This window comes from Pleurodeles waltl, chromosome 12 (assembly GCF_031143425.1).
Source record: "Pleurodeles waltl isolate 20211129_DDA chromosome 12, aPleWal1.hap1.20221129, whole genome shotgun sequence".
In the NCBI taxonomy this organism is placed as follows: Eukaryota; Metazoa; Chordata; class Amphibia; order Caudata; family Salamandridae; genus Pleurodeles; species Pleurodeles waltl.
Genome location: NC_090451.1, coordinates 545,519,851 through 545,545,557, shown reverse-complemented (window position 1 = coordinate 545,545,557; position 25,707 = coordinate 545,519,851). Strand labels below are relative to the sequence as shown.

The following is a 25,707-nucleotide window of genomic DNA, read 5'->3' as shown; positions in this document are numbered from 1 at the left end:
GGCAACAAATATCTTCTTTGGGGGAATTCATATGTTCTACTAAATAAAACTAAGTGTTCCAAGGTCTATGGCATGCTATCATCTCATTTAAGGTAGAGTTGGGATCACACTGTCCAGGTGGAAAGCAAAACCTATAGCGTATCGTACCAACCGAAATTTCGAAAGCAAGGATCTCTCCCAAGGACTTCTAACCTAGGAGAGATAAGGATCAAGGCAGGTGCAGGTTTGAATGATCTTACAGGCTGCGAAGTTGGCTTTTCCAAAGCCTCAGCTTCCCTCCTCTCCGCAGCCTGCTTGTAGAACAGCTTCTTAACCTCCTTCCCAACACTATTATTAATGAGCTGGGGAGTAGATTATATATCTGGACAGCCCAATTAAGCAGCTAGACTTTTAATGTATGGAAGCCTTGGGATTTTGTACCCTTAATCACACTTTTAGACAATCAAGGGTCACTTCTCTATTAAAAGCTTATGTTATCCACCCCAGACTGATATCCACAGGAGCAGTGGGGCTAATTTTACCTAATCATCAACATACCGCAAGCCTAACTCGTCATGTACAGCAGAACTGGGGCTAGCTGGACCCACTCTAATCAGTTTTCTACAAAACCGGTTCTCATTCTGTTGGATTCTCTTACAATTGTGATACCGCCATATGTGAGAACCAGTAAGCATTTCATCCTGTAAATTTAGATGAGCTTGACAATTGGTTTGCTACCTATCATTTCCGAAAACCGAAATAGAGCACCCACATGCTTGATTAAATCACTGACATCTATCGGCTAGACAGGGCATCCAATTATTTTGTTGGTCAAAGGTAATGGCCAGATAGGAGAAAGCGCTGACCCTTGTGAATACCTTCCCTTTGATTGTTATTGGTCTCATTTTAGACGGCTGCCTCCCACAGGCCATGTAATGGGTTTTGGCTATATTAGTGTCCATATATTAGTGTTCATAAATTTAACGAACAGGTCCAGCAAACCCCTAAGACCTTTCGAGGTATGAGAGAGCAAAAACATGTCATCTGCTTATAGCATAGACAGGACAAAAGAGGCATTAACCTTAGGCATGTCTTATGTATTTCCCATTTGCCACTGAAAAATTATTCAGACCATTTATATATGATAAACTTAACAGGGGCGCCAAGACACATCCCTCTCTGACCCCATGAGGAAGGCTAAAACAAATTCCTCCTTCTGCCCGTACCTGACAGTAGCAGCAATATCTGTGTGAAGGGCACGTAGGAAATCAATCAGGGCTTGAGGCATTGCTAGGTCAGCCAGTAGAACCCACATCTTTGATCGGTTAACCCGGTCAAAGGCACTATGTAAGTCCATGAACGCTAGATAGATGGTTCCTTTTTTGGCTACCACATATTCCCCTATCAATAGGTTGAGGTTTAGGCACTGCTCCAGTGTGCCATTTCCTTCTCTTAACCCATACTGGACAGAGCTACAAATTATTATTATTATGGGCCCACTTATCTATTCTATTCAGAATGATTCGTCCTGCTACTTTGATTATGGAATCTATTGGGAAAATAGGCCTATAACAGCTTCGGTCATGCCTATAATTTTTTTTAAAAAACAGGTACAATGGTGGCATCTTTCCAAGACCTTGGGACACCCACTGTAGCAGCAGCGTTTAGAACATTTGTTATCAAAGAAGCCCAGAAAAGAATCTTCATGTTATATAGGTCCATGGGAACCCGAGGCCAGGAGCTTTGTTAGAAGGACTTCTTCAAATGGCAGAGATGCCTTTTTAAAGCTTGAATGTGATATCTGCTGGGAACTTAGGTGCATCCTCTACCCTGTCCAATGACTCCCTTGTTCCCAATGAGCAGACTGTTGTAAAAAGGGTTGCTTAGGCATTATATTTATACCTATATCAATGAGTGTACTTAAAGCCAATTGTCTCACCTTGACTATCTCCGAAAACCCTTTAGAATCTTCTGAATTACAAGTAAACATCAACTTATCCCATGCCTCCTCCTTCAAAGTTTGTTTTCTCTCCTTAATGGCTATCCTATAAGAACCTCTGGCATGGGAGATATCCTTATGTATCCTTGGTTGTGCATTAGGCACCTCCCTTAGTTGCTGATTAGTGGCTCTACATCTTTCATCAAACCATCCAGTTTTTACTGGCCTTATAGTGCTAGAAAGATCATGCATTATCTGCTTGGTGGAGTGGCTTAGGGACTGGAACACCTCCAGAACCCCCACTGGGGGGTAATCAACTGAAAGCAATAACTCCATTAGTGGACTCACATTGACCCCAATAAGAGAATTTAACAGGATAGAAAGTGAGATGGTGCACCATTTTATCCTAAGCCCTTTATCCTTGGTGATCAAACCGGTTATACTTGGATTACTTTTGAGTCTAACACCAGTAGATATTAACATGTCAAACCAATTGGGTTGTGGTCACTATAGCAAGTGTCCAGGGCCCCCCGTTTGTAAAGTATTTTCCAAGGAACTTGAAATAAAGACATAATCAATAACTGACCCTTTGCCACCCCACACAAAGGTTGTTTTTTTTTTTTTTTTTTTTAAATCGAATTGCTGCTCCAGAATAGTCCCCACATTGAGGAGATTAGCCTGGGATAGGACATTATTCAATCTTCTTCCCCTTTTCATTGGCTACTGGTGGGCAGGAAGAGGTACTTCCTCTTGCAAAGTGTTCAGGATCATTAAGGCTCCTACCCACCTTGGCAATGAAATTCCCTCCCAACACTAAATTAAAGCAATACACCTTAGAGAGGGCTCTAAAGTCTATAGCAGGCATCACCTCAAATAAGGGCTAAATTTTGCAACTAAGTTCATAAGCAGAGTTGTAAAAATTGACTAAGAAGAAACTAAAATTCCCTCCCCTCCAGCACAGATGGCTAATCAAGATATGCAGGCTACACCCCAGCCTCCTTTGTGTCACTGTCTAGAGGAGAGGTGTGAACAGTCCAACTGTCAAACTGACCCAGACAGGGAATCCACAAACAGGCAGAGTCACAGAATGGATTAAGCAAGAAAATGCCTACTTTCTAAAAGTGTCATTTTCAAACGCACAAACTTAAAATCAACTTTACTAAAAGATGTATTTTTAAATTGTGAGCTCAGAGACCCCAAACTCCACATGTCCATCCGCTGCCAAAGGGAATCTACACTTTAATAAGATTTAAAGGTAGCCCCTATGTTAACCTATGAGAGGGACAGGCCTTTCAACAGTGAAAAACGAATTTAGCAATATTTCACTGTCAGGACATATAAAACACATTACTATATGTCCTACCCTAACTATACACTGCACCCTGCCCTTGGGGCTACCTAGGCCCGACCTTAGGGGTGCCTTACATGTCAGAAAAGGGAATGTTTAGGCCTGGCAAGTGGGTACACTTGCCAAGTCGAAGTTACAGTCAAAACTGCACACACAGACACTGCAGTGGCAGGTCTGAGACATGATTACAGAGCTACTTATGTGGGTGGCACAACCAGTGCTGCAGGCCCAAAAGCAGCATTTGATTTACAGGCCCTGGGCACCTATAGTGCACTTTACTAGGGACTTACCAGTAAATCAAATATGCCAATCATGGATAAATCAATCAACAGTAGACTTTCTATAGGGAGCAGTTGCACTTTAGCACTGATTAGCAGTGGTAAAGTGCGCAGAGACAATTATCCAGCAAAAACAGACCTGAAAAATATAGGAGGAAGAAGGCAAAACGTTTGGGGATAACCCTGCAAAAAGGGCCATTACCAACACAACCCCCTCCCATCCTAAAGCCAGGGTAGGCCAATCAATACCTTGCTGGACTTCCCTGCTCAGGGCGATAAAACCTGGACAATGGCCCACTACTGCAGGAGCTCTTGCCAGTTCTACGCCTTTCTGAACCATGGTTGATCCTCGGTCAACACTCTCAGGGCCCACTGAACTAACCTCGGGGGATCTCTTCTCCTCATCTAAGAACTCCATCTGTGTAGCACCTAACCTAACCTTGCTCACAGATGCATCCCAGTAGGCAGACAGTACCACCAGGGCCAACAGTGTGATGTGGCCCATTCTACCCCTGGGGTCTGACTTCAGACCCCCTCCCAGGAAAGACTCTGACCACAAGGATAACAACCAACAGAGGCCACTGACATCAGTCAGTGTCAAGAGCCAGGCCCCAGGCCATGCTAGGGTCTCTAGCCTCTGTGGTTTTAAAAGTTGGGGGGCAGTAACCCCAGGTGACTTGCACCATTTTTCCACTTCCCTTCCCACCAGTTCAGGAGTGGTGTCCTGAGACTGGTCACTTACCCTTGGGCCTGTACCCTCAGGCTGAGCAGGGGACAGGGGTGGGCTCTCCCTCCTCCTGTCCCTCTTGCTGGGATCCGGTACCCTCTGCCTTAGAGTGGTACCCTCCGCCTTGGAGTGGTACCCGCAGACAACAGAACAGTGGCGGTGCCTCTGGGGGCCACCCCTCCCAGTTCCCCTGACACCTGGGGCAACTCATTCCCCAGAAGGCAGTCTATGGGCATCTGGGGACTGACTATGACCCGCCTCTGGGTCACCTCCCCACCCCACTCTAGGGATACCAGGGCCATAGGACGGAAGAAGTCTTGCCCATGGGCTGGTGTCACCCTACACACTTGGCCGGTGTACTGTTCTGGGGAGACAAGCCTTTCCACCATCATTGTATGGCTAGCCCCACTGTCCCTCAGAGCAGTGACTGTGACCCCATTCACTGTTACCTTGTGGACGTGACGACTCCCACCCTCAGGGATCACCAATTCACCCTCTGAGTCAACCTCCCAACAAAGGGATATCATGGCATGGTCTATGACCTGCCCCTGGGGGCTACCTCCCCCTAAGGCCACATTAGCTACCTCGGTAGAGGGGCCACTAATGTGGGTTGTCTTAGGACAGACAGAGTCCCCTTTCATGTGTCCTAACTGAGAACACTCAAAGCACCGGGGTTGAAAGTGGGGTGCCCTGGGCCACTGCCTACCAGAACCTCCCTTCTTCCTGTCAGAAGGGGCCTGGGACTCTTTTTCTCCCTCTTTATCCTGGGACCTGTCTGCATCTCCCTTGACTTCCCTCTCCTTCTTCTGGGAACCCTGCCCACCTTTGGCAGAGTCTCCCCCATAAACCTTCTTGTGGACCCTGGTACTCACCCAGCGGTCTGCCTCCATAGCAAGCTTCCTGGGGTCAGTCAGCTTACTATCAGTCAAGTGCTGGCGCAGCTCTGCAAAACACAGACTAGACAAGTGCTCCCACACAATTAAGTTGTACAGCCCCTGAAAATCTGTCACTTTACTGCCCTTCACCCAACCATCCAGTGCTCTGCAAAATGAATCTACACACTCTAACCAGGTCTGGGACTCAGTTTTCTTACTCTGCCTAAACTGATCCCTGTACTTGTCAGGAGTGAGACCATACTGAGTGAGAAGGGCCTCCTTCATGTCAGCGTAGGTGAGGTTGTACCCCTTACCCAAAGCTAGTAAAGTGTCCCTCCCCTCCTCTGTGAAGTGGTTCCACAATCCTGCTCCCCAATTCTTCTCATGGACCCCATTCATGTGGATGGACGCCTCATATCCCTGAAACCACCTCTGTATGTCATCTCCCTTCTTGTACTCTCTCCCTACGTTTTTAGGAATGTGCACAATTCTGTCTGACTGCCCTGAGGAATTGCTGCCACCATCCTGGCAGGACCTGCTCCTCACATCCAGCTCTTTTACTTTAAGCTCATGGTCCAAAAGTATCTTTCTTTCCTCCATGGCTCGCTGCTCCCTCTGACCCTCCATTTTTAATCTCTCCAACTCAATCTGGTGCCTCCTGGCTTCTCTCCTGTCCTCCAGCTCCTCTGGAGTCAATCCTTTTGATCCACCACTGCTGCTTGGCACAGAGGGTACCTCCCCCTGGCAGCTCCTGCACCCTCAGTACATCTTCCCTAGAATTTTTGTCAGTAGACTCTCCATTTGGATCCTCAGACTGCCCACTGGCAGTTCTGGCCGCTAACCAGGCCCTCAGTGCCTTCTGTATCTCCTCCTTATTGGTAAGGCCTCTGATCTGAACTTTGAAGTTTTTACAAACTGCCTTCAGTTCCTTCATGGAATAGGTTTCCAACCTATCCTCTTCAAAAACGAAATCCTGGGATGCAACTGAAGATGCTCTTGATTGAGAAATGATGTCGATGGGGTACACTTGAACTCAAGATCAACAATAGGTCAAAGAGAAAAAAATCAAAAACAAAAGAATGTATGTGGCACGTATTGGTCTGCAATATGGTAGTAGTGTACACCATTCACTGTAGGTCAAGTGCAAATGCAAGTCCTATCCCACCGCTGCCACCAATGTTAGAAATGGGGTCTCTAGTTGGCAGTCGTTTGGACCCTGTCCAAGTAGAGACCCTCACTCTAGTCAGGATAAGGGAGATACCCGCTCAGATAACCCCTGCTCACCCCCTTGGTAGCTTGGCACGAGCAGTCAGGCTTATCTCAGAAGCAATGTGTAAAGCATTTGCACATAACACACAGTAATAAGTGAAAACACTACAAAAGAACACCACACCAGTTTTAGAAAAATAGCCAATATTTATCTATATAAAACAAGACCAAATACGATAAGAATCCAACATACAGTAAGAAAAATATGAATTATGCAAGATTTACTCAAAACTACAGTTCTTTGAAGTCGATAGCTCCACCTGGGGCTATCACGGCGTCGTGATCAACAAAACCAACAGTTCAGGCTGGCCGCGGAGTTGCGGGCCAGCTACAGTGTCGAGAAGACGCGCAAACAGTACCTTGGATTTGCAGGGCGTCGTGATCCTCGCGGTGAGCTCTGGAGGGCGACGTCGCTGACCTTGCGGTGTCGGGTCTGGAGTCAGTGCAGGAGTCATCGGGCCCTTGAGGCCACACACATTGCAGATCGAACTCCAGGCTGATGAAGTCAGGTGCGCCGGAGTGGATGGCGTCTGGGCTGCGGTGCGAAGTGGGACGATGCGACGTGCAGTGCCCACAGGTCACAGTGCAGGCAGCGGCTCAGTGACGGCATCCAGCGGCGTCGGTGAGACCAGGGCTGCGGTGTGGAGCGGGGCGGTTCAACGTGCAGTGTCCACAGGTCACGGTGCAGGCAGCGGCGGCGTCGTTGCTGAAGCACTGTCGTCCATAGGCCCAAGCCAGCGGTGCAGGACGGGACGGTGCTTCATGACCCTCACGAGTGGTGTCCACAGGCCACAGTGCAGGCAGGATGCCTGGGGACGACACAGGAGTCGATGGTGCTGGCGTCGGTGGACCGGGGCTGCGGTGCGGGATGGGACGGTGCTTCATGTACCTCGCGAGCAGTGTCCACGGGCCACGGTGCAGGCAGCGGTGCCGGTGTCAGCAGGAGCGTCGTCGTCGGGGATGCCCAGGCTGCGGTGTGAGCAGGCGATATCGGAGTGCGGGGCCCACAGGTTGCGGTGCGAGCAGTGGCTCGGTGAAGTAGTCCGATGATGGCGCGGTGAGACCAGGGTCGCGGTGCTAAGCGGGGCAATGCGACTCCGTGTGGCGTCGACAGGTTACAGTGCAGGCCAGCGGCGTCGTTGGCGGCGTTGCAGTGGTTTCTCCTCTTGAACAGCACAAAACACACAGTTCCCAGTGCTGCAGGTCGAGGAAACTGAAGTCTTTGGTGTCCCTGAGACTTCCAACAGGAGGCAAGCTCTACTCCAAGCCCTTGGAGAATTTTCTCAAGCAGGACACAAAGCAAAGTTCACCCTTTGCACTCTTTTCAGGCAGAAGCAGCAACTGCAGGCAAGTCCAGAAAAGCAACACAGCAAAGGGACAGTACTCCTCCTTCAGCTCTTCTCGTAGGCAGAGGTTCCTCTTGATTCCAGAAAGATTCTAAAAGTCTGGGGTTTTGGGACTGCTTCTTATATCCAGTTCTGCCTTTAAAGTTTGCAAACTTCAAAGCAAAGTCTCAAGTGTTTGCAAGATCCTTCCTTGTCCAGGCCAGGCCTCAGACACTCGGAGACGGCATTGTGTGAGGGCAGGCACAGTCCTTTCAGGTGTGTGATCACTCCTCCCCTCCCATCCAGCACAGATGGCTAATCAAGATATGCAGGCTACACCCCAGTTCCCTTTGTGTCACTGTCTAGAGGAGAGGTTTGAACAGCCCAATTGTCAAACTGACCCAGACAGGGAATCCACAAACAGGCAGAGTCACAGAATGGATTAAGCAAGAAAATGCCTACTTTCTAAAAGTGGCATTTTCAAGCGCACAATATTAAAATCAACTTTACTAAAAGATGTATTTTTATATTGTGAGCTCAGAGACCTCAAACTCCACATGTCCATCCGCTCCCAAAGGGAATCTACACTTTAATCAGATTTAAAGGTAGCCCCCATGTTAACCTATGAGAGGGACAGGCCTTGCAACAGTGAAAACCGAATTTAGCAATATTTCACTCTCAGGACATATAAAACACATTACTATATGTCCTACCTGAAACATACACTGCACCCTGCCCTTGGGGATACCTAGGGCCTACCTTAGGGGTGTCTTACATGTAAGAAAAGGGAAGGTTTAGGCCTGGCAAGTGGGTACACTTGCCAAGTCGAAGTTAGAGTCAAAACTGCACACAGACACTGCAGTGGCAGGTCTGAGACATGATTACAGAGCTACTTATGTGGGTGGCACAACCAGTGATGCAGGCCCACTAGTAGCATTCGATTTACAGGCCCTGGGCACCTCCAGTGCAATTTACTAGGGACTTACCAGTAAATCAAATATTCTGATCATGGATAAATCAATCAACAGTACAATTTCTATAGGGAGCAGTTGCACTTTAGCACTGATTAACAGTGGTAAAGTGCGCAGAGACAATAAGCAAGCAAAAACAGACCTGAAAAAATAGGAGGAAGAAGACAAAAAGTTTGGGGATAACCCTGCAAAAAGGGCCATTTCCAACAATACCACTACCCACAAAACCTGAATCCCCCTATATTTCACAGGTACAGCAATGACTTTTGTAATCATAGTGACTAATGCCGCCCCCCCACCGCCCGAGGTCTCTGCCCTGTAACGGTCTTAGCTGCTACACAAAAGAACGCAAAACCATCCACAGAAATCCTTTCCTGCACCCAGGTTTTCTGTTGCATTATCATACCATACTGGGTGATTAGATCAAGCCATTCTGTGTCTAGGATTTTAGATCTAATGCCAGCTATGTTTCAGCTAATAACTCTTAGGGCAGGGCCCGGGTTTATTCTTTACTTATTTACAGTTGAATGCGCCAACAGGAGCTATTCCTCCCTTATACAAGTAGAGGAGGATCAGGAGGGTCAGAACATCAATTGCTATTCTCCGAACTAGCCAATGGGAGGTATCTGTTATGGATAGGGGTAGTCAACTTCTCTAGGGTTCTAATGGGGGTGGAGCTTTCCTTAGGTCTTGTTTGCAGATGCCTACAAAAGAACCCTGACGCTACAAGACCTATAGACTCTTCCAAGGAAAGTTGTACATTAAAACATTGGAGCAATCGCTTGGACATTGCAGGGTATCTGCAATTCCTCACCACACAATCCCCCCTCAGATGTTTACTAGCTGGACCCACACTCCCGACCCTCCTAACAATTAATATATCACTATATGTTGAACTTAATATTTTTCCCCAACCAGTGTCAAACTTTATTTTGCCACTGGGTAGTGGTCTCCTCAATATCAGTAGTTAGTTCTAGGACCCCAGTCATTGTAGCTACGCATGGACAGCATGCCAGCAGTAGATTTAGAGTGGGCATGCTGCTACTTTCCTGGGCAGTTCTATTCCTCCTCTTTCCTCCATTGTTTGTATCTAGATTACACCCTTCCCCCATTATTATTGATTCTTTGCTTCTAGCATGTAAAGCAGGGTTCCCCGTTCTGTTGGAACTCTCAAGGTTGTTTAGGAGGATAAACAGGTAGAATCTTGAAGGGAGTGTTGCCCCACATCCACATTGTTAAGACTCGGGGCTACCACAGTAGAGAGACCATTTGCTGTGTTTATTTTCTTAATCAAAGAGTCGCTTGTTCTTGCACTTTCTTTTTGCAGCAGGAGCACTGTCACTTCCATGAAGGGTGTCTATCCTGCTTTTTTCTGGGAAGACCTCATTGGAAAGCAATTGGGGGTTAGGTATTTTGGTTAAGCTACAGCTGTCACTACCTTGTCTATCATTTTGCTGAATGTACTCAACAGGGTGGGGGCCTTCCCCCTCATCGATGAATGGCCGTTGCTTTACAAGATCTATTTCCTTTGTAATAGCCCCCATCACTTGGACCAAATAGGAATCCAATGTGTTCCTGCTGGGTGGTTTATGGGCAGTATCCTTCTCTTTGCTCCTTTCCGCATAGAGCTTCCGTTTACCCATATCCCTTTTCAATCACAAAGCATCCCCTAAGTCAAGGTAATGCTCACCCTTCATCCTTCGGAAGCAAAACCACGAGGGTGGTCGGGGCAGCACAGCAGGACTTGTTGGAGTTGACAGGAACTGCCTCCTGGGGCCCTGTGTATGCTGGTAGTTGAAGTCCCAGTGAGCACAAGCAGGGAAGCTGATGCTCCCGGTCAGCAGGACTCGATAATGTGCTTTATAGCGCCTTCTACTGGCCAGGTGCAAGGAGTTGACAGGGACTGGTTCCTGGGACTCTGTGTATGCTAGTAATTGAAGTCCCAGTGAGCACGGGCAGGAACGCTGATGCATGTATTATAAGGCCTAGAGTGTAAATACTACGGGAGTCTCTTTAACAATTCTTTGTATAGTCTTTGGGCTTGGTTTTAAGTTGTAAGTGACAGGGAGTTCGGTGGGAAAATACCCTCATGCAGTCTGTAGTCTTCTAGAGCATTGGGTTTTAAGTCTACCAGTAAATAACTGTGTGGTTTCTCTGTAGCTTCGTTAAAGGCTTCCAAGAAAATAATGTGTGCTTCTGTGGTACATCTGTTTAGCTATAACGGATAGCTGTTGTTTGTCATAAGGGTTTTTAAATAAAACCAGGTAAGAGGCATTGAGAGCTATAGACCGACTGCTTTTACCCTTGTAAAACAAGTTCTGCATGATGTAACACATGCTTAGATTGTGGTGGTGTGAATATTGAGTAAAAGCATTCTCTGTCTCAGGGTAATCCCCACCTGTGCTCAGCTCAGCAGGTCGCCTACAATTACCATGTTTATAAAGCCTATAGGTAACAATGCATCGTCATTGAGGCTATTCGGTATGCCTCCTATAAATTTGATGTGTGGGAGCCTCAGGGATAGTTCTGTGTAAAGATCTTGCCAGCACAAATGAAGCCAAACAATATTGTCAGGGGTTTGGGATAAAACACTAGGAGCATTTTATAATATTTCTTGATAAAATAGCTTTTATCATAATTTGAGGGGCCTGCTAAAATACAGGCGAACGGGTGCTGCAGCCTGTTCATAGTCAGGGAGGCCAAGACTTTAATGTCGCTTCAATAACCGTGTGGTAGGGTTTCGTAGTCGTCAGTCAGGACCCTTTTATCAACTACTATGAGCAAGGTTTAATGCAAAGGCAGGGTTGTAACTTCCCATCGTTTTGTGGACTGGACGATGCTAGGTTGTTGTACAATGATTGTTTTATAATTTTCACAGCCGATCGAGGAAGAGTATTTGTTCACCAGATCCTTTAGCCTGTCAAAATTTAATTACTCCACCATTCAGTTTAAATGAGGTAATTGATGCCATCAACGCCAGCAAGAGTGGGAAAGCACCAGGCCCAGATGGAGTACCAATTGATATCTATAAGTCTAACGTTTCACTTTGGGGCCTTTATTGACACAGGTCTTACAAGCCTGTTGCGCCACAGCCTTTATCCCTACCTGGGCAGAGTCCATTATTGTTCCAATATTTAAAAAAGGAGACCGCCAAAACCCGGCATGTTACAGGCCAATTTCACTGCTCGACACCCTCGCAAAGATTGCAGGACGTATTGTCCTAAATAGGTTGTGGGAATGGACGGAAGCTAATAATACACTAATGGACCTACAATACGGCTTCAGGGCTGGGATAGGGACTGTGAAACAGGCCCTGAATTTAGATATTCTGATTGGCAAGTATACGAAGGCTAAGACAGGAGCTCTACACCTTGTATTTGTAGACTTGACTTTGGCGTTTGACTGTGTAATTCACAGCAAACTTTGGACCATTTTGCTGCATATGGGGGAAGACATTACAATAGTTCACTTTATCAGGGAACTATATTCTGGAGCTAAAGCTAGGGTGCGTTACGGGTCTCAGGGGGAGTGTACCTCCGTCTTTCCTGTAAAGCGAGGGGTACGCCAAGGCTGTGTTTAAGCTCCCCTATTGTTTGCCCTATACATTAATAAATTAGAGGCTGTTCTATCTACTCCTTGCAGAGATTATCCACAAGTTGGCTTTCGAAAGATTCCAGCACTTATGTATGCGGATGATGCTGTTTTGATGGCACGTACCCCAGTAGCTTTGTAGCGACTACTGACAGCTTTTGACAACTATATGGAAGACCTAGGCCTTAAAATCAATCACTCTAAAACCTTCACGATGACCTGTGGTATAAAATCTGCAAAAAAATCCCATGTCATCTTAAAGGGTGTCAAACTAGACGACATAGAAACCTTTTCATATCTTGGTATTATGTTTGTTAACAAAGGCACCTGGCTGCAAGCCATTAGGTCTAGGAAATTACTTTTCACAAAAACTATTATGGCTGTAAAGATTTTTTCTAAAAAGGTCAGCAGGGCCACTCCCAAAGACATGATGACAATTTATAACGCAAAATGTGTCCCTGTTGCATTGTATGGGCCAGGCCTATGGGGATATAGGAAATGCAAACGCTCTACAGCTAGCTGAAAATTATTTCTTAAAGTCCATCCTAAGTGTGCCAAAATCTACCTCAACCTTGGCGTGCAATTCAGAAATGTGGGTAACATACATCACAGATCTCATAAGCATGCAACCAATTTTACTTTGGCATAAAGTATGGACCTCTGATTTTGCTAGCCTGAACAGGGCCATTATAGAAGATGCTCAATCATTAAGTCATTCGCTGCTAATTCCATGGCTGGATTATATAAAGATCTTTTTTACGGACCTGGGCCATCCTGAGTTTTACTTTACACCAGAAAAAATAGAAACACTTTCCAGGAAAGATCTGAAAAACATCTGTCTTACTTATCTGGCTGACTTGAGGTGGGGCACTGAGTCAAAGAAATCTAGTGTAAGGAGGAATCTTCTGCTGCAGCAATCAGATGGCATGGAACCATATTTAAAATATGTATTGAACCCGAGGCATCGATATGTCCTCACACGCCTAAGACTAGAGACATTACACCGACTTGTCAGTTTTCCGCTCACCAACGACTGGAGTCCAGTCTTGGGAAAATGTCCTTGTGACTCAGTGTCAGCCCAAAGCACAATGCATATAATTTTTTTTTGCACATTTTACTCTGATTTAAGGAAAGTGTTTGTGATTCCACTTTCAAACTCTATGCATTTTAAACAGTGCCGACCTGCTTTTATTTACTTGTTGTTTCTTCCATCAATTAAAATATGTAATGGTCTAGCTCTATATTTATGCGCAGTAATTAAGGCCAGATTATATTTCTAGGCAAATTGTGGAGGCCTTCCATCTTTAACTGTTTTTAGCTAGGACAACAGTTCCTTGCTCTCCAAATATTTGTTTTTATTGATCATTTACTGTTTTTTAGAAGAATAACTGGATTCAGTTTTTGTAGCAAATTTTATCACATGGTATCAATTGCTCTATGTCTTGATTTATTTTATCTTATTTATCCTATGTGGTTGCCGATTGGTGTTACTTTGTATATTCTATCTGCTTTTATGATTGTGAGATACAATCGAATAAAGTATCGTTTGATGATGATGATGATGATTTTGACTGTGTTGTTAACAGTTAGGGTGATGCCTTTTACTTTCATACATACTGCATTTTTTTATGTATGGTAACTATAGTTCTTGGGACCTGCTGAAAATAACTCAACTATGTGTTCATCATGGTATAGCTCACTGGCCAAATCGCCTAAATAATCCCCGAACTGAGGAGCTTCATCCCCTAGTTTTCTCACAAAAATAACAGAGTCTTTATCGTGATACAGACACCGGTCCTGAAGTTTACCCATCACAATGTGAAGCTTTAAATAGGTGTGAGCGGCTGTGAAACAGGCTATGAAGATCTTTATATTGTTATAAGTTGTGGGGTACTCTTTTGTGTATTCCAACACAGAGATGCTGTTTCATCATTGATAAACCCGCAGCTGGACACCACATAAGATCCCCCAAAAAGACAATTAAACAGTTTGTCAGGATCTGTGATGATGGTAGTGTTTGACAAGTTTGTACGCTGGGTAATTTTTTCCTCATAAGGAATTGAGGCAGAATTTAGCTAACAGTCGTCTGGTGGAATTGACTTCTACATACTTGGGTCTCAAGCATATAGCCTTGTGAGAGTAGTAATCATCAATATATTTTTGGTTTGATGCATCCTTAAACAAAATGAGTTCTCCAAGGGGCCCAAATCTAGTAACACGGGTAAGAATTCCCACCCGTGAGGAGATAAGACACCATGGGGCTCTTCAGGAAAGCCTGCAAAGGTGGGGCTCTGTAAGTGCCTTGCTTGTGACCAGGTGGGTCACATGAAGGGGGATCCCAAATGTCCCAAGTGGACACAGCCACACACCGGTGGGCAGAACAAGTGGTTGACCACAATATAGCTTGGGGAGGAGTTGGTCTCAGGTGGGTGTGGTGTGAGAAAGTAGCCTCTTTTTAGCATGGGTACCCCCATTTTTGGCCTGTTTGTCAGTGTGTTTTTACTGTGTCTCTGGGATCCTGCTAGTCAGGACCCCAGTGCTTATGGTCTGTGACCTACATGTTAGTCTGTTTCACTGTTGTCATCAGTATGCTTCACTGTGTCACTGGAGTCCTGCTAATCAGAACTCCAGTGCTTATGCTCTCTGATTCCAAATGTGTACTTACATACTGGTAACCCAGTATTCCACTCCATATTGGCATACTGGACCCAACTTATAAGTCCCTAGTATATGGTACCTAGGTACCCAAGGCATTGGGGTTCCAGGAGATCCTTATGGGCTTCAGCATTTTGTTTTTGCCACCCATAAGGAGCTCATACAAACACTTCTTCAGGACTGTCATTGCAACCTGAGTGAAATAGTGTAAGCACTATTTCCCAGCCATTTTCACTGCATCAAGTCACTTATAAGTCACCTATATATCTAACCTTCTGACCCTGAGGGCTAGGTGTATAGTACCTGTGTGTGAGGGCACCCCTGCACTAGCAGAGGTTCCCCACATCCTTCAGGCCCATTTTCCCGGACTTCGTGAGTATGGGGACGCCATTATAAGTGTGCACTACATATCGGTCAATACATATATGTAGCTTCACAATGGTAACTGCAAATATGGCCAGGTGAGTTGTCTAGGAACTGGGAATTGTACCTCCAATCTGATTCTGGTAGTGGGGGAGGCTATTCCATGCACTCTATTGTGATTTTCACTGTTTGCACTATTTTATTACTGTTTATTCACCTGGTTATGGTTACTTGTGTATATTTTGTGTATAATACTTACCTCCTAAGGGAGTATAGCCTCTAAGATATATTTGTCATGTGTGTCACTAAAATAAAGTACATTTATTTTTGGTAACACGGAGTATTTTCTTTCATGTGTGTAAGTACTGTGTGACTACAGTGGTATTGCTAGAGCTTTGCATGTCTCCTAGTTCAGCCTTGGCTGCTCTGCCTACAGCTATCTCTAGACAGCCTGGCTTCTAGACACTGACTACATTTCACTGATAAGGGATAACTGAACCTGGTATAAGGTGTAAGTACCTTAGGAACCCTCTACAAACCAGGCCAGCCTCTTACATGTGGGGAACCAAACGAGATGACCCTTGTCTCACTAGGGGACGGTGAGATGATCCAGTGAAACCTAATGCCTGATAACATTAAGAAATACAGACAGTGGGTGACCATCAATGGGCAATGGGTAGAGGCTCTCAAAGACACTGGAGCCAGTGTGACCACGGTCCTTTGACACCTGGTGTCTGAAGAGCAGATAGTCCCCGGTGCATTCCACCAAGAAGTTGCAGTGGACATCTCAGAAGTGGCGCAGGTTCCCTTTGAGTGGGGGGTTCTCAAGTTCCTTGAGGGTAGCTAGGATTCCTGCTATGCCGGTTGACTGTCTGTTGGGCAGTGACCTGGAGACTTCCGCCTCCAAGGAGGTGGAGCTTAGCTCACACTTGGGGATATTGGGGTTGCCAGAGTGGATGTGTGTGACCACTCGGTCCATGGCAGCCAGTCAGGGTGATCAGACAGACATGGAGCCTGGAACAGTAGCCCAGGTGACTGCAAAGAGAAAGGGCAAGGTGTGCGGAAAACCCACCTCGGAAGTTCCCTTGTCCGGGAGGAGGCTGACCTCGAGGGGGGCGCCCCGGCACCTACAGGAGAACAAGTGGCCGAACTGGGAGACCTACAGGAGCTGACCCAGTGGCAGCAAGAAGGGGGTTCCACCAGGGAGGAGTTCTGCGCAAAGCAGAAAGTGTGCCCTACTCTTGTAGGTCTTAGGCAGCAGGCCGAGGACCAGGCAGCTGTCGCCGAGCCCAAGGATCACCTGATCTACTGGGAGAATGCTCTCCTATACAGCGAGCCTAAGGCTGCTGAGCCTGGGGCAGCCTGTGTGCTTGTGGTACCCCAGCGCTTCAGAGCCTTCCTACTGGGTTTGGCTCATGCTATGCTTCTAGCAGGTCATTTGGAACAGGGCAAGACCTTTGACAGGCTTGTCACCCACGTCTACTGGCCCCAAATGAGAAAAAAATCAGATGCGTTCTATAGGACCTGTCGGATTTGCCAAGCAAGTGTCAAGAGTGGTGGGAAATGTGAAGCCCCCCCCTAGCCCTTTCCTTTTGTGAGCTCCCATTTCGAGCCGGTGGGCATTGACATAGTAGGGCCTCTGGACCCCAAGACAGCCCTGGGCAATAGGTTCATCCTGGTCTTGGTGGACCATGCCACCCGTTAGCCGGAAGCTATCCCCCTGAGGACAGTGACGGCACCCGTTGTGGCCTGGCCACTGATGGGGATCTTTACCCGAGTGGGTTTCCCCAAGGAGGTGGTATCTGACCGGGGTACCAACCTTATGTCCATGTACATAAAGGCCATGTGGAAGTAGTGTGGTGTCAACTACAATTTCACCAGTCCTTACCTTCCTCAAAGTAATGCGTTGGCTGAGAGATTCAAGTGAACCCTGAAAGGCATGATTGGGGGTCTCTCAGACTACATGAGGTGTAAGTGGGACGTCCTCTTACCATGCCTTCTGTTTGCCTACTGGGAAGTACCACAGAAGGGGGTTGGCTTTAGCCCCTTTGAGCTATTGTATGGGCACCCTGTCAGAGGACCTCTGAGTCTGGTGAAAGAGGGCTGAGAGCAAGCTCCTAGGAAGCCACCCCAGGATGTATTTAGCTACATGCTGGTCTTCAGAAACCAGACCGCCTGCTTCAGGAAGCTCACTCAAGAGAACCTAGAGGCAAGCCAGGAGGACATGAAACTCTGGAATGACCAGAATAGAACTCTGGTTGAGTTTCAGCCTGGCCAGAAAGTGTGGGTCATGGCCCCAGTAGAGCTGTGTGCTCTACAGATCAGGTGAACAGGGCCATTTGAGGTGAAGGAGTGCAAGAGTGACGTCACGTACTTAGTGGACTTGCAGACTCCAAAGAACCCCTTGAGGGTCTTACATGTGAATGGCCTCAAACCTCACTTTGAGAGGTCTGAGTTAACCATGCTCCTGGCTACCGATGTGGGGTGGAAGAGGAGAGTGAACCTCTCCCTGACTTCCTGTCTGCCAAGGAGCAGGATGGGTCAGTAGAAGGTGTGGTCCTCTCCCCTTCTCTGACTCTAGAGCAGCAGAGTGACTATTGCCAGTTACTGGGACAGCTTGTGGCTCTGTTCTCACTCACTTCAGGTGTCACCCATCTATGCACACATGATGTGGACACTTGGGACAGCCTGCCTGTGAAACACAAGGTTTACAGGTTAACTGACAGAGTGAAGGCCAGCATCAAGGACGAGGTGTCCAAGATGTTGGCTTTAGGGGTGATTGAGCGATCAAGCAGCCCTTGGTCCAGCTCAGTGGTTTTGGTACCCACGGCTGCTGCACCTGGTGCCACACCAGAAATCAGGTTCTGTGTGGACTACCTGGGGCTCAATGCCGTCACCAGGACTGATGCCCACCCCATCCCCAGAGCAGATGAGCTCGTTAAATCGGGTGGGGGCTGCCAAGTTCCTCAGTACTTTTGATTTAACATCTAGGTACTGGCAGATTGCCCTAACTGAGGGGGCCAAGGAGAGGTCAGCATTCTCAACAACAGATGGGCATTTCCAGTCCCGGGTCATGCCCTTCGGGTTAAAGAACGCCCCTGCCACCTTCCAGAGGTTGGTCAATCAGGTCCTGGCAGGGCTTAAAAACTTCAGTGCTGCCTACCTTGATGGCATTGCTGTTTTCAGCTCCAATTGGGAGGACCACTTGCACCACCTCTGGGAAGTGTTGAAGGTGCTGCAAGCCGCAGGCCTCACTATCACGCCCAGTAAGCATCAGATAGGGCAGGGGTCAGTGGTGTACTTGGGATAGCAGGTAGAAAACGGCCGGGTGGTGCGCCTACAACTCAAAATTGATGCCATTCGGGCTTGGACACTCCCAAGACCCAGACAGAAGTGAGAGCCTTCTTCGGCTTCGCCGGGTCCCAAAGGAGATTTGTCAAGGAGTATGGCACCATTGTTGCCCCCTTGACAGAGGTGGCTTCTAAGAAGCAGCCTAGACATGTGATCTGGACTGAGGCATGCCAAACTGCGTTTGACACCCTGAAGGATGCCATGTGCACTGCATCCGTGCTGCTGGCCCCTGACTTCTCCAAGGAGTTTGTGGTACAGATAGATGCTTCAGAGCATGGTGTGGGAGCAGTACTTTCACAGATGAATGAAGAGGGCCTAGACCAGCCTGTAGTCTTCCTTAGCAGGAGGATACTCCCCAGGGAACAGAGGTGGAGCGCAATGGAAAGGGAAGCTTTTGCTGTGGTCTGGGCACTAAAGAAGCTACAACCCTACTTGTTGGGTCTCACTTCCGGGTTCAGACCGACCACAGGCCCCTCAGATGGTTAATGCAGATGAGGGATGAGAACCCAACACTGTTGAGGTGGTCCATTTCCCTACAGGGGATGGACTTTACACCGGAACACCGTCCTGGCACAGATCCCGGCAACGCTAATGACCTGTCCAGGTTCTTCCACCTTTGTGAGGAGAACTCCCCAGGGGTTGGGTTGTTCCCCCTACTCTCAAATGGAGGGTACACTTGTTAGACCTGGCAGCTTTTTGGCATGTCTCCCCTGACGTTATGCCTTCTGACCTCCTATTTTTATGGTATACTGGACTCAGTTTTTGCTGGTTTATTGTCTCTGCGCACTTTACCACTGCTAATCAGTGCTAAAGAGCAAGTGCTCCATATATAAATTGAACTCTTGATTGGTTTATCCATGAATGGCATATTTAATTTACTGGTAAGTCCCTTGTAAAGTGCACTAGAGATGCCCAGGGCCTGTAAATGAAATGCTACTAGTGGGCCTACAGCACTGATTGTGCCACCCATAAAAATAGTCCTGTAAATAGTCCTACATATCTCAGACCTGCCACTGCATTGTCTGTGTGTGCAGTCTTGCACTGCCAATTTGACCTGGCAAGTATACCCACTTGCCAGGCCCCAACCTTCCTTTTTACTACATATGAGGCACCCTTATGGTAGGCCCTAGGTAGCCCCAAGGGCAGGGTGCAGTGTATGTTAGGGTGGACATGTCCTGATGTGTTTTACATGTTCTAACAGTAGAAATACTGCCAAAATCGGGTTTCACTGTTGCAAGGCCTATCTATCTCATTGGTTAACATGGGGGCTGCCTTTAATGATCCATAAAGTGCAGTTTCCCTTTGAGAGCAGATAGAGATATGGAGTTTGGGCCTCTGAACTCACAATTTAAAAAAAAACATCTTTTGGAAAAGTTGTTTTTTAAATTTTAGCAAGTGGGCATTTTCTTGCTTAAACCGTTCTGTGCCTCTGCCTGCTTTTGTATGCCATGTCTGGGTCAGACTGACAGTTGAGATGTTGTGAATTCCCTCTAGACAGTGACACAAAGGGAGCTGGGGTGTAGCCTGCATATCCTGATGGGTCATCTGGGCTAGAGTGGAGGGAGGAGTGGTCACTTACACCTGAAAGGGCTGTGCCTGCCCTCAAAAAGTGGAGTCTCCGACCCCCTGGTGTGTGTCTGGGGCCAGGCCTGGGCAAGGCAGAAACCTCTCAACAATAGAGACATTCCTTTGAAGTTTACCTACTTCAAAGGCAGAAAGGGGTATAAGTAGTGGACTCAAAACCCCAGACTTTTAGAATCTTTCTGGATCAAGAGGAACCTCTGTCAAGGAGAAGAGCTGAAGAGCTGGAGGAGTACTGCCCCTTTGCTGTGTTGCTTTGCTAGGTTGGCCTGTAGTTGCTGCTGCTGCCTTAAAAGAGAGCAAAGGGTGAACTTTGCTGTGTATCCTACTTGAGAAAGTTCTCCAAGGGCTTGGAGGAGAGCTTGCCTCCTGTTGGAAGTCTCAGGGACACCAAAGACTTCAGTTTCATCTGCCTACAGCACTGGGAAATGTGTGCCTCAGGAAGAAAAAAACACCGACGCCACCGGGGCTGCTGGCCTGCACTGTGACCTGCCGACGCCACATGGAGCCGCACCTCCCCGCTTCGCACTGCAACTCTGGTCTCCCCGACGCTGCCATCTGATGCTACCACCAAGCCGCTGCTTGCACCGTGACCTGTGGGCCCCGCACTCCGGCATTGCCTTGCTCACACTGTGGCCTGGGTATCCCCGACACCACCGCTCTTGCTGATGCCAGCACCACTGCCTGCACCATGGCCTGTGGACACCGCTTGTGAGGAACACAAAGCACCGTCTTGTCCCGCACTGCAGCCCCGTCACACCAATGCCAGCACCATCTACTCCAGTGTCATCAACAGACGTCCCTGTCTGCACTGCAACCCGTGGATGCCGCACGGAGCCGGTCCTGCGCCGCACCGCCGACTTGGGCCTACTGATGACAGCGATTCAGCAACAACAATGCCGCTGCCTGCACCATGACCTAGTGACTCCGCAAGTCGCGATGCCCCGCTTCACATCGCAGCCCTGGTCTCACCGATGCTGCTGGACGGCGTACCGAGCCGCTGCCTGCACCGTGACCTGTGGGCACCGTACGTCGCATCGTCCTGTTTGCACTGCAGCCCCGACGCCATCCACGCCAGCGCTCCTGACTTCATCAGCCCGGATTTGGTCCGCAACGCATGTGACTTGAAGGGCCCAACGAACCCCCACATTGAACTCCGGAACCAACACCTTGACGTCCGCAGCGCCGTTCTCTGAATCTCATTGCGATAATCACAACGCCCTGCAAATCCAAAGGTACTGTTTGTGGCCCTTCCCAACATCATAGCTGTCCTGTGATGCCAGGGCCAGCCTTAACTGTCGATTTTGTTGCTCTCGACGCCATGATAGCCCCAGGTGGAGCTATCTACTTCAAGGAACTGTCTTTTTAAGTAACTTTTGCAGAATTCATATATTTATTACTGTATGTTGGATTTTTATCATATTTCATCTTGTTTTATATAGATGAATATTAGTTATTTTTCTAAAACTGGTGTGGTGTCCTTTTGTAGTGTTTTCACTGTATTACCTTAAGGCTTTACACATTGCTTCTGAGATAAGCCTGACTGCTCATGCCAAGCTACCAAAGAGGTGAGCAGGGGTTATCTGAGCGGGCATCTCCCTTATCCTGACTGGAGTGAGGGTCCCTACTTGGACAGGGTGCAAAGCGGCTGCCAACTAGAGATCCCATTTCTAAAAGGCAACAAACATACAGTTAGGCTGGTGCACTCCGGTCTCTTGGGTACACTCTACATCAAACACTAAGTAGTCTTCTGTTTTGGTGTGGGGACGGCCTTTAGTCAAGGAACACATGTGTTCAGTTCCTTGCAGAAAAGACTCCATTGCATACCTTGGCAGTCGGGATCGACGGTTGTATAGCACCCACATCCCAAGCTGTCTGCTTTAGGGATGCACTGAAAAAACCTGGTGTGAGCCACTTGACAGTGTATGCTCAAGCAATTCTGCGAGTGACAGAACGGATTACATCTAGGACATCTCACCTTTTGATCATTGACTACAATGCATCCGTATCTGACACATTTTACAATTCATTTCATAATGATGAGCTGTGTGTGTTGTAGATGTGATTGTAATGGATGCACACATACTTAGCTCCTAGAAAACTCTTCAGGTTCAAGATGCCATAAAAGTGATTTTCATAATGTAAAATGTAAACCGTCTTGCTCTTCGCAGGCTCTCCAGATGTGAAGTACTTCTACAATCTGCTGTAGTAAAGAACTTTTACAGTGACTGAAAATAGTTTTCAAACAGGCTCAATTCTCCAAAACCTACCAGTCTGTCAGGAGGTATTTCAAGCACAGCATGGGCTTCAGCTGCTCTAGACAGTACGACTGCATAGCTAGTGGTGCGATCCATTCAGTAACCCAGTGATGCGTGCCACCAGACATGTGTTGGTTTCGCCGCTGTTAAAGCTAAGCAACCACTGTTGTTTTTTTCAATTACTTTTCTGCAAAAGATACTCGTCTGGACACCACCTCTTGTGACCCAGGAAAACAAGAGAACAATTCTGATCTTTTCAAAGGCGCCGTTTTCTAAAAATTCCACAGCGTCAAACATGTCACGCAGCAAGCATCTGGTGAACAAGGGGCTATCAATACCCTCACTGTAGAAGTGGAGCTGAAAGAAATAATGCGGCCCACAAAGTGTAACAAGCGCTCTATGAGAGTTTGTATGGCATGGTGAATAGCTAAACGATATATAATCATAAGAGGGACAGGGACATTATATGGTCCAGTGTACAGCCTCCCTAATAATAACGTGAATCAAATATATACACTGTTTCACAAGAAAACATAGTCCACAGGGCGCTTCTAAAGATAGAAGCAAGAGCCCTCATACATGCATTTGGATGTCATACTTCATCATAGAGCTTGCTCCTCATCAGAATAGCGCTGGAATGTCTGACGGGATCCACAACGGGGGCTCTTTGCTGGAGAACCTAATTGGTAGTGTGTGCCGTGGTAAGAATATGTAGGATTAGATTTAAACCTACAGGCAAACAAGAGCAGGGGAGAAAGGAGTTAAAATTAGCTTGAGAACCTCAAAAAAATGTATTTTATTCATCATAAAGGGTCTTGGTCAAGATTAAAAACAATAGGGAGTGGAATGGAAATAATGTTCCAACACTCTACCAAAAACGCAAGGGGGGTAAAGGAAAATTATTCCTTTAACCACTAATCAAGGTCAACATGTTTCACGCCTAAAAAGTCCTCACAGATCTAATAGCGCTTCATCAGGACCATTGTAATCGACTTCTAAGCTACACTATGTACCTCATTGTGTCATGGGTTGTGTGAGAGAGATGCTGAGGTAACTTACCCAAAAAGGTAAGCATCTACCAATCTAGATGGGTGAAGACCAGTGGAGAGAAAGCACAATGTATGGACCAACAAATGTAAAATCAAATATATACACACAATTAGATGTACAAAAAGTGTACTGCCATGCTGGGTTTAGAAATCAAAGTAATGACTGCTTACCCTCCTCTATTAGGGATGGGGCTTTATGGGAACAAGAGTACCAAGGACTATCATCGCTTCTACATGAATACAAAAATTGCTTTAGTAGTGTCCTTGATACAATACAGGGTAGGAATATGTGTCTAATAGTAAATAACATCTCTGCTAATGGCCCTAAAAGGATATTGGTGGGGCTCTGTGGACTAGATTAGCAATGTATGTATAGTATGTGGGTAAGATAAGGACGCACAATGCCTGGTCTATGGCCAATATCAGTATTACGAGCAAAGTAAACCAAACGGATAGAAATCTAGACGCCAGGAGATGGGGCTAGTATGATACATGAGGCAGTCACTAATAGCGAAGTGTGCCACGCCAAAAAGCGGAATAAATAAAACTATAAGATGCTCACTATTGTTTGATTTCATAACACATCAAACAACTCATGTCAAATGGTTATGCATTCTGAATATGCCAATATCACTGCAGAAAAAGGGAATAGAATGGAGCCAAAGGGGCTCCCCATCAAATATATGTGTAACAGGACTGACAACTTTTGTCAAATAGTTGATCGTAAGGTAAACAACCTTATCACCACAGAGAACTACAAAAATAAAGCCATAACTAAATTGCCTCAACGAGCGGAAACAACTACAGAGAAATTGTTAATAGTGAGTTATGTCAGAACAATGCAAAAAAATTGGCTCGTAAGGAGCATCATTACTCACTTCTTTGGCAAAGGTCCGTGTACGGAGACCTACCCCGCAGCCGCGTTCCCGAAAGTCAAAAGTTGAATTCGGCGGGGGTCAAATAGTTAGGTCACTAAGAGGAGATCCAATAAGTAGAGAGCCTCGCATGTGAAGGGCGGTCTCTCTAAAAGTAAAGACCTGCCCTTGGGTCAAGAGAAACAATCAACGGACTAAGGGAATGTCTCGACGGGAACCATCAGAAAGCAACAATCTGTACGTGATGATTCGCCATGTATTTAAGTGACACACCCCCTGCAGTCGGGCACAAAATCAAGATCAAGAACGGACCAGAGGATCGTCTTGAGCTAGAGAGGAAGCGCTAATGCCGATCATCCAGAGAAATTGTACAGAAAACCCAATAGACACAACCCAAAGGCCATAAATGGGCCGGTCATAGTGGAGAGTCAGAAAAAATGAATAAAAAATAAAAATAAATAATCAGACCAAAAAGGACACATGCTAGGGGTCATAGGGCAGGGACATCCATGTCGTGGGCTCCCCTAAAAAAACTGAAATACTGCATAATATTTTGTCAAGGTCATAACAAGCATAACGAGTGACAAGATAACTAGTGTGCAAGAAGCACCAAATCATAGATATCATAAAAAGAGTAGATAAGTATCATACACACAAAAAATGCTAAAGTCTCATCAGGGACATCATCATGAGCCAATAACAGAACTGAGTTTAATATAAGAGCTCCACAGATGTAGTCTCATTTTATATCCTGATAGAGATGCCAAAGGTTTAGCCCCAAAACAGGCATGGAACCGGTCAAGTGTTTATGGGGGAAAACTCATCCAAGGGATATCATCATTCAGTCCATGGATATGGGTCCAAGTTTGAACACCCAACATTGTTCTCTTTCTAGTAAGGACTTAGATCCGCTATATACATGATTGGGTGTGCCCAGGACTACCCACCACATATTGTTAGGAGTGTGTTTTTTATCAAGGTAGTGGACACTAAGTTTAGTGGTGGAACGTCCACATCTGTTGTTACTGCGATGTTCATTAATCCAAACCTTCACTGGTCTAGTGGTCATTCCCACATATCGTAAAAGGCAGGGGCATGTGATCATGTAAATGAAATTACGAGTATTGCAGTTAGTGTGTTTCAGCAGGGGCCATTTGCCTATAGGTTCCAAATCCAAGGTTTCGACCCGCTTGGTCAGTGAACAAACATTGCAACTACCACATGGGTGATGGCCTGATACTGGTGGGAGGTGCCAAAGTGTCACCTGACTATA

At 46.7% G+C, this 25,707-nt stretch overlaps 1 long non-coding RNA gene across 1 annotated transcript in view; it reads right to left on the bottom strand.

Moving 5' to 3' along the window:
* The window catches only part of LOC138268168 (uncharacterized), a 97,418-nt gene extending 72,946 nt beyond the window's left edge, over positions 1 to 24,472 (bottom strand). The window contains exon 1 of the long non-coding RNA XR_011199945.1: positions 24,438 to 24,472. This is a non-coding gene — a long non-coding RNA (uncharacterized lncRNA). The remainder of the gene's footprint in view (positions 1 to 24,437) is intronic.
* Positions 24,473 to 25,707: the final 1,235 nt, after the last annotated feature.